Below are 5,691 nucleotides of genomic sequence, written 5' to 3' on the forward strand. Positions count from 1 at the left end.
TTGTTTCCTTTTAATAACCACTCCAGCTTTTATGTAATTAATATTATCATGAAATATCTCTTCCTATTTATTACTTCTTACCTATTTCTGTCTTTATATTTAAACTGTGTTTCTTGTAAGCAGCATTTTATTGAGTTTTGCTTTTATCCAATCTGACAATCTATGCCTTATAATTAGGGTGTTCAAACCATTACATTTAATACCACCTTTGATATGGTTAAGTCTATCATATTTCTACTTTTTATATGGTCCATCTGTTCTTTTCTCTTTTTCCTCTTTTTCTACCTTCTTTTGAATAAAATAAATATATTTTCCTGGGTATAAAATTCTAAACTGACAATTTTTTTCCCTCACAACTTGAAAGAGGTTGCTCCACTATTTTCCAACTTGTATTGTTTCAGATGATAAATCTACTGTCTTCTTTATTTTTATTCTTCTGTTTGTAACATGTATGGGGTAAGCAAATAAAAAATCACCCATGCTTGATTTCAATTATGAGGTTTGGGGCTTTTGAGCTAATGAGATGTAGATGAATTTTTTTTACTTTGTTTTCATGCTATAATTAGAGATGTTGAGACAGGCGGGAATGTATTTTACATGTGGGACATGTATAGATATACTTAGGGGACAGAAAAATGGACTATGGTAGGCAGAAAAATGACTCCCAAAGAGGTCCATGTTCTAATTCATGAAACCTATGTTAGGTTAGATGCAAAAGGTTATTAAAGTTGCCAATAGAATTAAGGCTGTTAATCAGATGACCTTCAAAGAGGGACATTATCCTGCATTATCTGTGTGGGTCCAATCTAATCACAAGGGTTTTTTAAAGTGGAAGAGAGAGGGGCGCCTGGATGGCTCAGTCAGTTAAGTGTCTGACTTCAGTTCAGGTCATGATCTCACAGTTCATGAGTTCTAGCCCCATGTTGGGCTCTGTGCTGACAGCTCAGAGCCTGGAGCCTACTTTGGACTGTGTGTGTGTGTGTGTGTGTGTGTGTGTGTGTGTGTGTCTGCCTGCCCCTCCCCTGCTCATGTTCTGTCTGTCTCTCTCTCTCTCAAAAGAAATAAACATTTAAAAATAAATAAATAAAAGTGGAAGACAGAGGCAGAAAAGTGTGACAAAAAGAAATGTTAACTGTGGAAGCAGGATCACAGATATGCTAGGTGCTGGGTTTGAAGATGGAAGAAGGGGCCATGAGCCAAGGAATGTGAGTGGCCTCTAGACACTGAAAGAGATAAAGAAGCCAACTCTTTCCTAGAACTTCCAGAAAGGAATGCAACCCTCGGTGATGGTTTGTTTTCATCCTAGTGACACCCATGTCAGACTTCTGACCTACAAAACTATAAGATAGTAAATTTGGGTTGTTTTAAGTCTCTAAGTTTAAGGTATCTTGTTAGTAGCTATAAGAAGCTAATACAATGTCTTTTTTCTTCTCTGGCTGACTTCAAGGTTTTCTTTTTTCACTAGTTTTGACATATAGCATCTTTACATGCCCTACACATATTCCTATCTTTTCACTAATAAAAAATGCAATTTAAAAAATTGTGCCATGAAAGAAAAAAGCAATTGCTGAGAAAAAGAGTAGAAAATTTAACAATGCATAGTTGAGTTAATTACACAAAACACTTTCTATTGAAGGTAGACATTTAAAAGACATTGCTGATTTCTTAGTTAACTGTAGACAATAGTTTTATAATGCTTATGCATTATTATCAAAGTACTAATATCTTAAAGTAAAGGAAGAAAAAGAAGTATACACTAAAGCTGGCTCAGGGTGGAAAGTATTCACAATTAATAATATAAATATTTCCTTATATATCCCACTGGAGGACATAATGTAGGCTATTTTATCTTAAACTAGCCTAATAAATTCATTTCAAGAATAATGCTTTAATGACACTATCTATTAATCTAACTAAATTCTATATTCTACCAGGATTACAGAATTAGATTGCCTTTTTAAAGCTCTTTTATTCTGCAATACTCAGACTGATTTTATATATAATGACATTAAGTCATTATATATGCATCGAGCTCTGCTCTAACAGCATGGAACCTGCTTGGGAGTCTCTCTCTTCCTTTCTCTCTGTCCCTACCCGCTCATGCTTACTCTCTCTCTCTCTCAAAATAAATAGATAACCTTTAAAAAAAATACACAAGTCATTTGTGTTCGTTTTCAAAAAATTAGAAGAAAAAAGCAAGAATATAAACCCATAATCCCGTTGGCCAGGATAACCTCTTAACACATGGGTATACCTCTGTTGATCTGGATAATTTCTATTTGCCCTTCCAGATCCCTTTCAATCCCACCACCCTGCTCTATGCCTTAGGAGGTCGATATATATGGATGGCATCAAAGACCCTTTTCCAGGCTGTCTTCTACTTGAGCTCAGTGAATGCAAAACACTGGTAAGAGAGTATGGGGAGGAGGGAAAGAGAGGCCAAGACATTCATTCTCCAGCAGCCACACTGTAGAGTTGCTATGGGAAGGTTACATGCCTTTAGGAAACGTCACAGAGCCCGTCAAAGGCATTTCCTCATAGCTCTCCCTGCCCTCACAGTCCCTTCCTATAGCCCCTTCAGGTACACCTGCAGGTGGTAAGAACATCCTACCCTCCACAGCCTTATCAGCTCCAGGTTCTATACTATTCCTTTTTGTTTCTCTATATGCTGCCTACACCTTTTGAATAATCCCTATGTTGAACTCTCCCCAGTTACTCAAATTGAGTGTGTCATCTGTATCCTGCTCTACCTTAGCTAAAACCTTTTTCTAGGTTTTTAAGTATAAATTATATATGTTATAATTACATATATAATATTATATACACACATTCATGTTTTTACAAAATATCAGCATAATATGCCAGCTATTGTGTAGCTATATCAAAATCTATACAAATCACTATTATTCAAAATTTTCATTGTTTCCATTTTTCTACTCTAAACAGTGATGCAATAAATATCTCTGTATATACATATGTTTTTGCCCTCTTGGCTATATTATTGTCAAAGGATACATTCTTAGCAGCAGTATATCTGGGACAAATATGTGCATATTTAAGGTTTTTGATATTGCCAAATAGCTTTTCAAAGAGGCCATAATGATATTCACTTCCCCATGTAGAGTACAAGAATGCTCAAATACCCATTATCTCACGAAAATTCTACCAAAACATTTTTTGAAGAAAGAAAATCAACCTCTTCATTTGTGCTGTATTCATACCACATAGTACTTGGCACTGAAGTTATACCCAAAGCCACCAAGTTGATAGCTGGATAACAATTCAAACATCAGCTCTTAATGCCAATTTCAGAAACCATAAAATAGAGCTTTCTGATATCTCCTCCCTTTCCCACATGGCCACAGTAAATACAGCCTTTTAACCTATAAAATGTAATGTGTAAAAATTTCCACTAATTTGTTGCAAGTGGAAAAACTCATACATATAAGGCTAAAAACCTAAGGCAAATTTAATAAAGTCCTTAATTTTAAAGAGTCCTTCTCTTACTCCTTCTCTTAAATCCTTCTTTTACAGAGTCTAAAGGAAAATTATCACACACTGAAATTTAAGCCAATCCCATAAAAATGAATTGAATCCTATGGCTGTGGAAGATACCAGAATTCAGTGTTATTGGGGGTACAAGGATGGGTGAAATGTGTCCATCTTCCCCCACAGCTGCTGTCTAATGCAGGAAACAGAAAGAGGCAGGAATAGCACTAATGGTGGCTTAAAAAGAGTGGAAATGAGGGGAGGAGCCAAGATGGCAGAACAGCATGGAAGTTTTTTTGTGTGTGTCTTGTGTCCATGAAATACAGGCAGTTCGACACTAAATCATCCTGCACACCTAGAAAACTAATCTGAGGATTAACAACAATCTGCACAATCTAAACTACACAAATCTGCAAGTACATGGGGCGGAGAGGTGAACTGGTGCAGAGAGAAGCCATGGAGAGCAGGGAGCTGTTTCTGTGTGTGGAGAGAGGGCGGAGATGGGGGCAGGGGGGAATACGGGAAAAGCACCCCCCCCAAAAGCAGCTGGAAAGAAAGCGGAAAAGTGGAAACAGCTGCAGGGACTGAACTAAAAAGGGAGAAAAAAGAAAGGAGAGGATTTAAATTCCATTAAGACTATAAACAGGGGGAGTGCAGAGTCTGAAACTACAGCTCAATACCTGGAGAAGGGCAAATCCCCAGGAGCAGAGTGGAGTCCAAGGGTCTTCGGGCCACAAAGGGAGAGGCAGTTCCCCTGCTGGGAGGACATTTGGTAGAGTCCATGTGGCCACCACCACGGATTCCAGAGGTGCCAGCAGACCGCAGAGAGCAACCACATTCTCTGGTGCTGGAACAAGGTCATGAAGGGTGAAGCCTGGTACTAGATGTGTGTTGTGATTTTCCATATCTCTGAAATGCTTCTGCTACACTGTCTCACAAACTTTTTCTGGGGTGGGCTGGCACCTGGCCACAGTCTCTGGGCATCTGCAGCAGCACGGTCCCGTGAACGCTCCTGGGTGGGGCCAGTACCTGGCCATTGCTTAGTAACACTCTCCTATAGAGGGTCAGAACAGGTCAAAACCACAGTCCCTCCAAAGTGAGGGGTTGGGAAACACAGCTGTATCTGAGATAAAAATCAGGAGGGAGGTGCCACCTGGCAGCCTTACGGCTTGGTCACAGACAGTGTAAAAGCAGGGAGTGGACGGAAGCTGGAGACAAAGAATGGGTGTGCGACTGGGGGCTGGGGAGAAGAGAGTTCTGATACTAGAGACTGGGTGCCTGAGTGACATCATTTTCACCCCTCCCATGCATATGCATACACATCTACAAGCGCCACAACAATCCACCCCAGTAAGCTAAGCAGTGCCATCTAGTGGAGAACGGAGTCATTACACTAAGCCCCGCTCAACTGTGCCAATCTTGCACTTCAGGAACACCACCAGTCTCTCTGCGGGCTTAGTTTATGGACTATAAAGTGCTTCATAGTTTGACTTCTAGGGGAAAACAATGTAATTTCAATCGTATTTCAGTCTGTTCACTGTTCAATTATTCAATTTTCTTTTTTTTCTTTTTCATTTCTTTTTCTTGAATACAGAAAGACAAAAAATTTATTTTTACTTTCAACTTTTATTACAAATATTTTTTAATTTTTTTCTATTATATTTTTCACTTTTTGGTAAATTTCTCAAATTCTATTTTACTTCCATCATTTCATCTTATTATATTTCATTTCTTCAAATATTCCAATGTTTCTTTTTTTTTCCTTTTTCCCTTTTTTCTCTAATCTGTCAAGCTCCTTTCAACACCCAGACAAAAACACACCTAGGATCTAGCATCATTTATTTGAGTGTGTGTGTGTGGCGTTTTTAATTTTAATTTTCTTTTTACTTAATTAATTCCTTTTCTTCCTTCAAAATGGTGAAACAAAGGAATTCACCCCAAAAGAAAGAGCAGGAAGAAATGACAGCCAGGCACTTAACCAACACAGATATAAGCAAGATGTCTGAACCAGAATCTAGAATCACCATAAAAAGAATACTAGCTGGAGTTGAAAATAGATTAGAATCCCTTTCTGTGGGTGGAGATAAAAGAAGTAAACACTAGTCAGGATGAAATAAAAAATGCTATAACTGAGCTGCAATCAAGGATGGATGCCGCGGAAGCAAGGACGGATGAGGCAGAACAGAGAATCAGCGATATAGA

This window comes from Panthera uncia (assembly GCF_023721935.1).
Source record: "Panthera uncia isolate 11264 chromosome B3 unlocalized genomic scaffold, Puncia_PCG_1.0 HiC_scaffold_1, whole genome shotgun sequence".
Classification (NCBI taxonomy): Eukaryota; Metazoa; Chordata; class Mammalia; order Carnivora; family Felidae; genus Panthera; species Panthera uncia.